Raw genomic sequence first — 13,203 nt, 5'->3', positions numbered from 1 at the left:
TGAAACTCGAAAACGAAAATCTCAGGAGTCGGCCGACCGGCACCTGTGAACTGCTTCTGCTTCGGGCACTGCGTGGCAAGAAAGACTGATGTAATGGCGTCAGCTTTATGTTTTATAGCCCTGACGACCTGACTTCATGGAAGAAGAGACAGCATCCGATGCAGGAATACAAGACTCTGGTATTCAGGCCGGCTGAGGGCTAACTGCAGGCAGATAACCCAAATGTGATGACTGCAACAGTGAAACACGAAGAAGATTGAATACACACAAGGACAGCTATTATCAATATCGGTTATCTTATCAGTGTACTCTACCCTAAACCACAAGAAACTACAAATCAATAAATGCAACGTAAAATGGCTCAATGAATCACACAGCCTTCACAAAAATGAAAAATACAATAAACAATGTAAAAATAAACATGTGTTTTGAGTGTTACTTGTTAGAACAATGTTGAATTAATGTGGAATGGCCTCAGCTTAAGCAAGGCCTCAAAGTCGGAGTATCTTCTGATCATTCACTTTGATGCACGGTGTGTCTTCTTTTGCTGAAAGACCCATTTTATGATACTGACTAGAAAAGGTATGTACGATATGTAACCCAGCCACTCAAGACAAGTCTCCACAACCAGAGAACTAACCTCACCAGACGGAATTTGTTGCACTTCTTTAGGCCGTCACAACTCTGAAATGCAAGTAAAATTCAAATTCATGATCATAGCCTAAATGGTTCTCTTCATTCTAACGCAACTGCAAAGGTAGTTTCACTTACCTTTGAAAGTATATGCAAAAACAGGACACAGACATTGCATTACTTTTCATTCTTTTTGCCCAAGGCCCTCAAATCTTCCAGGTTAACAGCACAACTAAGGTATCGCAACAATCCTGCAAGATATTTGTTATCCCAAAATTTTGATCACCAAACCTCAGTAACCTAAGAAAAGAATGAAATATTCCACAGAATCCCTACACTTCATTGTAGCATGTTATCAGGTCACACAAAGCAGTCTGACAAGAAACTCGCTACAGGTTGCAAAGTTATAAGCCAATTCTACCTATTAAAATACTTAGCATAAAAGAGTACCACTTAAAACATTTTCACTGAATGTGCCACAGGGCACAGAGAAAGTGCACTATGACTATTTTTCAGAGTTTAACAATGGAAACTATGCATCTTGTATGAAAACTGTAGCCACAAAGATTTTTCAAAGTAACTCTACTTCTGCAAATACAGAAAGGATTTCAAGTTCATTTCTTGCATCAAATGAGGTAAAATAAAAAACGCGAAAAGAAAAACAAACTATAAACATAACTTTACAAAGCAAATCCCAGGCAGACAATCTGGGAAACTAAAAAAATTTCAACACCCCTTGTTGGCCTTAAATCCAACATACAACACTTCTGTTCCTTGATTCTAAATGGCTGTGAAAGGTTAGCAACATACCAGAAACTACACTTCAACAGAGAACTTCCTTATCCCACAGACATTCCAGGCACACGTTTTTGGCTTCCTAGTCCTCCTGGGGACATCTCTTTTTAACTGTGTTCTTCAACTATGGCATATGCAACCTGCATGAAATGTGGGTCAGCTGGAAAAGATAATCAAAAACAGTTAAGGAGAATACCCCCCTCCCACCAAATGAAAACTGTTCCGAACAAGTGCCATGTTGTACTTCACCCACTTATACACAAATGGATCTGAAAAATGAAATTCCACATATTTTTCTCAGCTATTTTAACTAGACAGACAGTTCTTTAGAGCAAATATATTTTAAGAAAATCTTACCCACTTCTTCAAAAGATGTTGCTCTGATCGCTCTCTTCACCTAGACATCGTACTTAATTTCTTCCCAAACACCATCCTTTGAAACAGTCTAAAAAGATAATCCAAAAGAGACAAATAATCCTACCTCCTCAAAATAAAGCCCCAAATTATCAGTAGCACTTCACCACCGCATTCACCTCCTTAGATTCTTTATCGTTAAGTATTAAAATAAACTGGAGTCCCCCATTTGCTAGGGCACACTGAACACTTCCTCACAGCTTGCACCCAGCCACCTCCTTCATGCAGAAAGCATTTGCCAGTTATCTGAGGAATAAGCAGTTCACTATTGGAACTAAGTGGCCAGTAAGTTAATAACTCATTTCCCAGCTGGTAGTATGCAGGACTTAACATAACAGCAGAGATACTAAAACAGCACTACTGCTGCAGCAGCAATGGCTATATACATTACATCATGCCTAGAATATAATCGCTAGCCAACTTTCAAAGCTTACAGGCCCCTAAAACTCAGGAAGTTGCCCAGCCATTATATCCTATGCAAGAGATAACTTGTATATCTAACCCTACTGCAGCAATGACACACTGATGAACATCAGAACTGTTGTACTTTATTCTAAAGCCCCTCATTTGTAGCATGTGACAGTAATAAAGGCTGACGAGGTGCATTTTAATCATGCCACAGAGATGCTTGAAGCCAATTGCCTTTTTAAGATGCTATTTATTTGTATCTTATTTGCTTGGAAGATTAAATTAGAGACATCCCTACAGAAAACGAGAAAAACTTGCTTTGTTGAGTTGATAAAAGTCTGCTCCTATTATTTTTCATGGATAACAAATAGTTAAGATGTCAAACTCTTAAAAACAGTTCCAAAGGACATTTTGAAATGAAAACATGTCTGATTTTCTTTAAAGGTATACATTTAAAAGACACAGAGGCAAAGCTCTTTCAACTTTTACAGAAGTTTCTTGAAATTGTTTTTCTGTAAAACCTCTCAACTAATTATATCTACCACCCTCATCTCCAAACAAGAAGTATGCTACAATAAAATCTCCAGATTTGCTACAAATGCAAATGCCCTCTCTCATCACTGCTCCTCCCTACAAACTTTAAACTGGCTTGAACTCCCCAATCAGCTAGACTACATCCAAATTGTCACAGCCCACAAACTACTATTTCAACCCACCAACTGCCCAGCTCCATCCAATATCCTCCTACCATATAGCCCTCCCAGACCCCTTAGATCCACTCACCAAAACCTTATTTCCATCTTCAAACCTAAACGTCCTGCTGGTCAGCTCTTACTCTCCTTCACTCTAGCCAAAAAATGGAACGCCCTGCCCTCTCCCTTGAGAGCCTGTGAAAACCTAAGCAACTTCAAAAGACTTCTTCACTCTTACCTACTTCTTCATAGAAAATGTAACTGCACTCTTCACCCCTTACCTCCTAGCCTCCCCTCTTCCTACTCTCCAGGCTAATCCTTTCCAACCTTTCTTATAGTCCTTCACTATTTAGCAGTAACCTACCCCCCCCCCACCTCATATTCTATGCCTCTCATCCTCTCCTACAAACTCTCACTTTAATATCTTACCAAATAAGTAATCAACACCTTCTCATTCAACAACTCTACTTGCTGCTCTACTGTAAAACTCCATAATGACTGCAATTACTCATGTTTCTCTTAATTATGCTATGTAACTTTGTAATTATTGCTTTTTGTCTTGTAATGTAACTTGCTTCAAGGATCCTTTTCCCCCCAGGGATCCCCATTTGCCCATACTGTAATGAAATGGAATTTTTTTGCTATAGTTGTCAATATCTTTAGGTAACTTTTAATGTTTGTATTTCTATATGCTATGTAACTTGTGTTTTGAGGAGCTTTTCTCCCCGGGCCTCCACTGAAAATGGGCTCTTGAGCCCAGTGGACCTCCCCGGTAAACAAACTGGAAATAAATAAAATAATAATAAATTCAACCAACTGTAGTTATTCTGTATAACATTTTCAAGGTCTTTGAGGGTTTGGGACTCAACGTATTAATCTTATAGGTCACGTTGCTCTTTACTGAGAAGTTGGAGGTAGTGGATGAAAACAGTGATCCCGTTCAACATTTCCACGCACTTAAATATATATGGATCACCTTTGAAACTTTAAGTTAATACTACTTTAAGCTATGATAGTAAATTTGTATATTAATTTCCATTCTAATTCCGAACATATGTACACATACACACAAAAATATAAAGGGGTACAAAACATGGAAGATGAATTGCTCAAGTATTATATATAAAGTCAGAAACTGCAGACAGCAGAACATATTACTTCTAAAACCCTAACTTCACTAAGGCCTGTTCACATCAATTTAGCATTGCTCTAACAAATAACAAAAATAAAAAGGAAAAGAAATTAAGAATTTTGAATCTTAATAACTATGTGAACACCCCCTGTTATCCTTGAACTGCATTTCCATTACCTGGCACATCACATTTACAGTGAAGAGAATACTGCACCTAAAATTTACACAATGTAAATAAAACACCTTAATCTCAGTACTCCATGATTGCAGCACCCTTCTCTAGAGTGCCCTATAAGCAGATCATCTCTACTGTAAGAAAGGTTTTCCACCTAAAACTAGAAGATGAAAAATGTTTTTAGCATACTACTCTATGCATAATCCTTGCACTTCAATTCATATTTACTGAGCAAAGCTCAGTACAGTTTTTGCACCAGATCTGAAGATTACCAGTACAAGAGGCATGGATAGAGACCAAGACCATTTTCCCCATCAGAAAGAAGTAGTCCATCACTGGGTATTTTTCTTTGATGTAACTGCCCCTGGCCTAAGAAAGCACCACACACCATCTGAAATACTTAAATCGCAAGCTTTAACTTATTTTTTTTTTCAATATTTTTTTATTTATATTTTACATCAAACAGAGCAGTAAATGACAAATATCACATAAAGGAAGACCATATGAATATTAAGCAATTGTTATACATTGAAAGAAATGCAAAAATAGGTTGATTAATCCACATAGTAAGACAAGAAGGAGGAAATGGGTTGTTTTACAAGAGTTATTATAAGTACAATATAAAGAGAAAAAAGTAAATTACTTGTAGGTGTTAGGGATATATGATGTTGTATAAGAGCACTTCGTCATAATAAAGTATGGGCTTTATTGTCATTTATGTAAGAATAATAATTAGATCTGCTCCCATAGCTTCCTAAATTTGATATTTTTGTCCCTTTTATTATTATTTTTTGGGCAAACAGATGTTTGATCGCCATTAATCTGAAGTTCTCCCATGAGTTATTAGTTGAGTTAAACCAGTTGGTCGCTATATAGAGTTTCATTAAGAGAGAGATATTAATTACGGTAATTGCTTGTTTTTGGGGGATATTATTTGGAAGGATATGTAGTAAAGTAAATTCCCAAGTGAATGTAGTTGTTTGGTAGCCAGTTATTTGTAACTGAAATTTAAGGGAATTCCAAAGTTTAAATACACATTTACAGTTCCAGAAAAGGTAGATTATGTCGGCAGTTTGATCTTTACAGTGTGGGGATTTCGTAGGGTTAAATTTATGTAGAATAGCAGGAGTGAAATACGCGTTGTTGCAGATCATAAGTTGAGTGAAAGCCAATTTCTGAAGGGATATGGATTTTATTGTTAGGTTAATTGCCTGAATCAATTGATGGTTGTCAGTGTAAGAGAGGTTTTTTCTAAAATAATCAGAAATGAGGATATAATACTTGAATTTAATGTCTTTAATCATTTTATATATAAATGTAGTAATGTTTTTTGTTCAGAGGATAGTCTTCCAAAGTAAGTTGCTAAATCTTCATTGCTTATGTTAGAACTGTGTAAGTAGCTGATACATAATTCTTCAATCTGTCTCAGGATCAGTGAGTATGACTTAGAGAGGTTCAACTGGTTCCTTAGCTCTTGCACAGGACAATTTAAATACAGATATACATCTTGGATTGTTATGTTTAGAAGACGTGGGAATTGGTTTAGGTTTAAAGTTTAGTTAAAAGATTAGGGTTTTTATGTAAGGGCTGTAATGTCATCATAGCTTGTAAAAGATTTACAGATTTGAAGAGTTTTTGTGTTAAGAAAATGGAGTGTTTGAGGGGTTCTAAGTTACAAGATTTCATAACACTGGTATTTAGAAATGGTAATGTTTTGGGATTAATGTCTAGGCTTTTAGTATGATTGTGGTAGATTCTAATCCAATTTGGGCACCAGGCATAGTCTTTTGGGTTGTATTCAGCTATACGTAAAACTCTATTGGTGTTTATGATTAAGCAGTATGTCTCAAAGTTTGGAAGGTCTAGTCCACTTTTATTTTTGGGAATTGTTAGTTTGTCATACGAGATTCTGTTTTTTTTTTCGGTTCCCAAATGAATTGTATTTGCTTAAAGAAGTTGTTGGGTATGGTTATCTGGGAATTCATGAAGATATATAATAATCTGGGTAAGATATTCTTTTTAATTACGGAAACTTTGGCCAAAAATGGAAGCTTCAAATTTTTCCATCTATTAAGGTCTAGTGAAATGTCTAGCCATTTTTCTTTATGTTGTTTGAGTAGAAATCCTTGTTGTTTGTAGAGAATGTGATACCTAAGTAGTTAATTACTTCTTCAATTTTTAATTTCCCTAACAGTGGTAAAAGAGAGAATGGTTTAGGAGGTTTTAGAGGGAAAATGCTAGGTTTTTTTAGGTTTAATTTGTAATTCGATATCATCGAAAAGTGTTCAATAGTAGATAAAATTTTGTTGACGTCTGAGATTGGTGTGGTACAATAAATATTCAGGTCATCAGCAAAAGCCAATAGGAAGATTTTGGTGGTGTGGATTATTGGGGGGTTGTTGTATGTGTTCTGCTTTATATTTAGGAAAAGAGGCTCAAGATATAAATTAAAAAGTAATGGAGATAAAGGGCAACCTTGACAGGCTCCATTCTTAATGGGAATCCTATTTGAGCAGGTTCTGTTGATGTATAGGGATTCTTATATAATATTTGTAGGGCTTTAATAAATTTTTGTGGTATGTTGAAGTAAGGTAAGGTTTGGAATAAAAATTCTAAATTTACTCTATCAAAGGCTTTAAGTGTTAATGTATTATTACCACTCATTTGTATTTTATCCATTATATTTTTCAATCTGTTTGCTAGTATGGATGATAATAACTTAGTGTCGATATTTAAGAGAGATATGGGTCTATAGCTATCTAGTTTTGGATGCGTTAAAGTGTATATCAGAGATTTCATTATTTATTATATAGTTCAGTATATGAAATTGAATTTGGGCTATGATGGGGTAAAAGGTTTTATAGTAAAACCATCTGGGCCGGGGGCTTTATGCAATTTCATTTGTTGGATTGTTGAGGTTATTTTTTCCATAGAAATGGGTTCACTTCATTTCTCTTGTTGATTTAAATCTAATTTCGTGAATTTGATATTTTGGGAAAAAAACATGATCCATCATCTATTGAGGGTAGAGTTATTTGTTCTCCATAGGTTTGTGGGTATATAAGTTCAAATGCTTTAATAAGGTCTTCATTTTTAGTAAGGTGTTTGTCCTGATAGAGAATTTCAGATATTTGAGAGGTGGATTTGGTTAGGTTTATAATTCTGGCTAATGCTCGGGAAGGAGTTTGGATTTAGTTAGCTTGCATTTTAGTTTCATAAAATAATAGTTTATTATAAGGTAAAGATCCTTTTGGAGTTTGAAGATTTCTACTTCTGTCTGAGTATTAAAATTAGTTACTAGCTCGTGTTAAGTAGTTGTACTTTGGTCTCTAACTCCTGTTCCTCTTGGGAGTTTAATTTTTTTATAGTAAGCTGCTTTTTTAATACAAATTCCCCTAATTATCGCTTTAGTTGCCGCCCATTCAATATCCAGAGGTACTTGAGAATTCGGAATGTTTGATAGAGTTGACTTAAGAATGGCTTTAATTTCATCGATTAACTCTTTTTTGTTTAGATGATTGGGATTCAGGGACCAATTGTAACCTCTTTTTATTATAGATTTTTTTGAGATTTCCATTAATATTTAGAGACATTTTGGAATGGTCTGAGAGGTATCTAGTGTGTATAAGCAATTTTGGATCTAAGGTGATGGGTGTTTCAGAGATTAAAAAAGAAATCTATTCTCGACCACATCTTATGACAGTTGGAGTAGAACATAAATTTACAAGGATTGTCTGTACCGTATCACCATATTTGGAGGGATCGTATAGTTTGTAATCATGTTTAAGTTCTTTTAAAGCCAGCGATGCTTGTTTGTTATGTGGCAGAGTTAAACTTGACTTGTCATGTTCTGGATTCTGATATGAGTTCCAATCACCACCTAGGATCATATAATGGTTTTGGAATTGGTTCAGATAGGGTATAAAGATGCATAGAATAAGTGTTGATTATTACAAGGGGCATAAACATTTAGTACCAGAATGGGTTTGGAAAGATATGGAGATGAAAGTGTTACAAAGCACCATCTACCCTCTTTGTCCATTTTTGTTTCGAGAATTTTGTGTTGATAACTCTTTTTAATTATAATAGCTACCCTCACACTGTTGGATTTACTTTCAGAAGCTATAATTTCTCTTATCCATTTTTTCCCTCTGATTTCTGACCATTGTTCCGTGGTTAAATGTGTAAGAGGTTCTCCGGTTCGATCCTCGGCTGGGGTGCCTTCTGTGCGGAGTCTGCATGTCCTCCCTGTGGTCGCGTGGGTTTCCTCCGGGTGCTCCGGTTTCCTCCCACATCCCAAAGACATGCTGCAGGTGGATTGGACACTCTAAATTGGCCCTAGGTGTGCGTGTGAGTGTGCCTTCTGTGGTAGGTTGGGCGCCGGGCTGGCAACTTGACACCGTAAAACTCCACTGCCATTCAATGTGCGGACAAGGTGATCCGCTGTGGCGACCCCTAACCGGGAAAAGCCGAAAGAAGAAGAAGTTCCGTGGTTAAATGCTTCTCCTGAATTAGTATAAAATATGCTTTCGCTTGTAGAATGAGGTGTAGAAAAAGTTTTCTTTTTTTATTCTGGAGCCCTTTAATGTTCCATGAGTCAAATTCCCACATTGAGAGGTTTGATGTATGTATAAAGAAAGAGTTGTGTATTAAATATAGACAATAGTTTTTGCTTGCCATTTGATGAGGTCGAATTGAGAAAGCATCTCATCATTCCCATCCCAACTCTGTGCCTAACCACTAACCCGCTGGTCCAGGAATAAACAGTTGGGGCCAGAATTAAGGGTTGCCATTTTTTTTTTTTTTTTTTACTTGTTATAGTTAAAGTAGGAATTTCATAAGAGGAACAGATTTACTGGTTTGTGTGTATGCATGTGTTTCCCAGTTAGGGATATGCAATGAGAAAAATGTTAATAGTTTCTCTGAATATTTTGTATGGTATTAAGTTTGTCAAATGCAATAATTTGTTAAGTGCATGTTTCAGTGTCTTGTGTAGTTGTACTTCTAGGGAAAAGGTTTTCACAAGTGAATGTGTAGGATTAGCATACACACAGAATCACTTTAAAAGAAAACAAAATTCACAAACAGGATCACAATGCAAACAAATTTGATCTAGGACTATTGTTAGGGTGAGGGTTTAGGAACTGCAAAAGTAAGTTTTTGAATTTTTCAAACTGCCAGCAATGATATGGTTTACACTGATGTTTGTATATTTGCTCAATTCCTATTAAAAGTTTTTTTTTTTTTTATTTCTTATGTTTCAAACTGCCATTATCGTGTGTGTTGAACTTAATACTTAAATATATACATACATATAAATATATACAGTGGGCTCAAGTTTTCTGGAGTCAATGACTGAAGTTAACTGTATAACATCCTACAGAGAAACTGGTTCTCCAATAGGAGATTACAAGGAAAAAGTCCCTTTGAGGAAATTTGGATGTCCTAATAGAATCAATGGAGAAGCCATTATAAACTATGTGAAAGTTTGAAATGGCAGCCATTTGAACTTTTGACAGCAGAAAAAAATGAAACCTTGGAAAAGTTCTACAAGAAATTCCAATACTGGTGAGAGAGGGAAAGAAAAAGGATCTAACCCTTTTGACAACTCCCAAATGTTTTTGTAAGCTTTAATTTTTTCTTCTCAAAAACATGCAGACTACTGGAGAAGAGAGCCTGCCATCTCTGGCTATTATTAAAACTGGGTGAAGCCATGCAGTTATGTTTAGGGTTTGTAGACCTAGTAGTGACATCTCACATGAAAGATGTGAAACGGGATCCAGCATCCGGGGGGGTGCAACAAGTAAGGTCAAAGGAAGGAGAACCAAATCTGCTGGGGCACCAAGGACCAACTTAGTCTTGCACCTCGTGGCTTTTTGTATGAATTTTGTCGAGAAATATTTGCAGGAATGCTTACAGGAGACTCAGGGACCAAGTATGGACTGAAGTATCTCTCAGCGACCGTCCCTGGGAAGGGGGTGAGGGCAAAGTAACTGCCGCACTTTAGATAGGAGGCAAAAAGGTTGCAGTGAGGTTGACCCCAGCAGCTGAAAATCTCCACTCCCTCTGTCTGCATAACAGACCACTCATGAGATACTAGAACAGAAGTGCTCAACCTATCTCCCAGAACATTCGACAGCCTAGGAATGGGTGTTGCTACCAAAAAATTAGAAGACATCACCCACTGCTAAACTTGCATGGCCTCCCAGCAGACAGGATATGAACATTTCCCCCCTTGTTTGTTGGAAGTACCATACTACCGACATACGGCTGGACTGGATAGAAAGCACCCCCCTTGGATAGAGACCTGGAAAGTCTGCAATGCTAAGAGGACTGCTCTCATCTCTAATGATGTGAAGTGTAGCCTGTGCAGGTGACTATCAGCCTTGAACCCCCACCCCAGAAGGGAAGCGCTCACTGTTACTGTGACCTAGGGGATTGGTAGATGGAAGGGTCTCCCTTCAGTCACTGATGGGCGTTATCCACCAACTTGTGGTTCCTGCAGACAGATTCTGGCATGGACAGGATGAAGACACTGCGACCAATGGGCCAACAGTATCCATTGTTTTAACACTAGTGTGGTATCTTGCCAGTGGAAACAAATTGATGGCAGAGGCAATAAGACCTAACAAATGAAGAATCAATCTTGCTTGTGGATTAGAATGCTGAGTCAACTGAGAAGCCATGAGCCTTAATGACAGTACCTTTGCCATTGAAAGTCTGGCAACTATTTGGAATGTGTTGATCAATCTATGAATTGAGTGTTTGCAGGTTGCTTTTTGTAGGACTATTATCCCCAACGGATATCCAAGACAAAGTAGAAATGCTTAGTACTGCAGCATTAGACTCTTGGAGGTAGCAGTTAGAAGCCAATCATCTAAGCATGCGAAGATATGTATCCCTTAGAGATGAGCTGCTGGGGGGGGACTGCAATGAGACCGAACAACAGTGCTCTGAAATGATGAGGACTAGGTACCAGGTGGAAACAGAAGTCTCATGGATTGCCTTTAAACCGTTATATGGTAGTAGGCATCTTGTAGATCTATAGAGCACATCCAATCATTCATCCAGAGATGTAGTACAGACTGTACTGTGACCACCTAGACTTTTGTCTGATATACTAACTGCGGTGGCTGAGATCCAGTAAGGACATAAGGTCCCTGTAGTCTCAAATTAAAAAATCTGGAATACACACCAGATTCTAATGGGACCTGGGAGGACCTGTTGGATGACTTCTCTAGGAAGTTCGAAAACTTCTTTTGCTGCAGATTCCAAAAGATTGAGTGGAGTTTAGGGAATTCTTAATCTTTTCTTTGGTGGACAGAAAAAGGGTATGATATCACCTCTGGTGATTATCATTTACACTCTGGGTGTAAGAGTAAGCACCCCCACCTAAGTGCCTCCAAAGTGCAGCAGCTGGGTAACCCTTCAAGAACTATGGTAGGGTTTCTCAGTGAAGGGTCCACAAAAATCCTGGTTCTGTGGTATGCCTCTGGGGCAATGTCCACTTCAGTTGCCTCCCCCTCTGGCTCAGGGGGGCCTATCCCCAGCAGTATCATGGTGAAAACCCTGTGATTTCCTGGAGCACATTTTCTTACCTCCCTTTTGATTCCTGGTATAGGTTTTGTGGAGTGGAGGAACAAATTCCTACAGCAGACAGGGTTTTTATCATCTTGTTTGTTCCTGGTAAGCATCTCTTTTACAGAGAGTCCAAAAGCCATTGAAAGGGGCATTAAATGAGGGACAACTTTAAGCATTCCATGAAGGTGCAAAGCCACATCCAGGCACAGAGATGAATTTTAATGCCTGTACCAGCAATTTCAATTTCTGTACTATCAGTTGTGTTATAGTAGTTGCATGGCAACACTTTAGATGGACTGTAAGGAAGACATTTGGTAGGTCATCCAAAAGACTTGGATAGCTCCTCGATCAAGTTCCTTTGGAAACTAATCAAATGAGCAAAGTAATTCTGCATCCTATGTGCAAGTGTCACTAAAGGACAATTCCATAGCCTGTCCAGCACCTTGGACTCCATGGAGGGGGGTGGGGGGGGTGGACAAGAAAACTTTCTCCAGATAGTTCTTTTTTTGTGGCTGCTGCTACCAATATTGCATCCAATGGAGGACCTTTAGAGCAGCGTTTTCTGTCTTTTAGATCTAAATTTTTTACCTGGTTTCTTGGGAACTGGTTCTGTAACGCAACTTCTTTGGGGGGGCTGCTGCTACCAACATGACATCCACTGGGGGACCTTTATATCAGAGTTTTCTGCCTTTTAGATCTAGTAGGATTACATCTGGTTTCTTGGTGACTGATGTAGTCCTATCAAACCCTCTGCATCATGAGCTTTCTACCAATGCATCTGAAGAGCCAGACCTAAAGGCTTCAAGGAACACAGACTCAAACGAATTTCAGTTAGACCCTTCCCTTCTGCTTCATGAATTCTAGGATGTCCCCAAATGTGATAATCTTCCAGGAAGGATCCTTCTCCCTCATTCAGTGTCCTTACTTCCATTTGCGCATTTTCTCGGAACGTGTCTCAGGGGTTCTGGAGGAGACAGGAACCACACTGGGAGTTAGAGTGTCACGCTGTCTCAAAACCTATAGGTTCTAACCACCCTGAATGGCTTAAACGGGAGGCATGAGGGACAGGTTCCACTGTTTTTGGGGATGGATCCACACAGTCTGCGTGGGCCAGCCAAGGCTTTGTCCACAGCCTTGAAAGCAGACTGGTCAACTGACTCAGGAAGTCTTCTTGTTGCACTGAAGACTGGCTGAGTAAGACATTAGACTCAAGCTGTCAACTGCCAAGGCATCCAACGGGAGAAACCACTCCAATAACTTTTAGGTAGACTCCACAGTCTCTGCTCCAACACTGATGCTTTGGGTCTGGGCCTTGTCTCACCAGCAACAGAGTCAAGAGGAAGGGACTCGGTTGAAGCTGAAGTCTCGAGTGT

General features: G+C 38.4%; 1 long non-coding RNA gene across 1 annotated transcript in view; it reads right to left on the bottom strand.

The window, feature by feature from the left end:
- Positions 1–211: 211 nt before the first annotated feature.
- Positions 212–13,203, bottom strand: part of LOC122790547 — a 99,795-nt gene continuing 86,803 nt past the window's right edge. Inside the window, exon 4 of the long non-coding RNA XR_006363027.1 lies at positions 212–1,873. This is a non-coding gene — a long non-coding RNA (uncharacterized LOC122790547). The remainder of the gene's footprint in view (positions 1,874–13,203) is intronic.

This window comes from Protopterus annectens, chromosome 1.part2 (assembly GCF_019279795.1).
Source record: "Protopterus annectens isolate FY-2018-M chromosome 1.part2, PAN1.0, whole genome shotgun sequence".
Taxonomy (NCBI): Eukaryota; Metazoa; Chordata; order Ceratodontiformes; family Protopteridae; genus Protopterus; species Protopterus annectens.
This window is presented reverse-complemented; position numbering and strand designations above follow the sequence as displayed.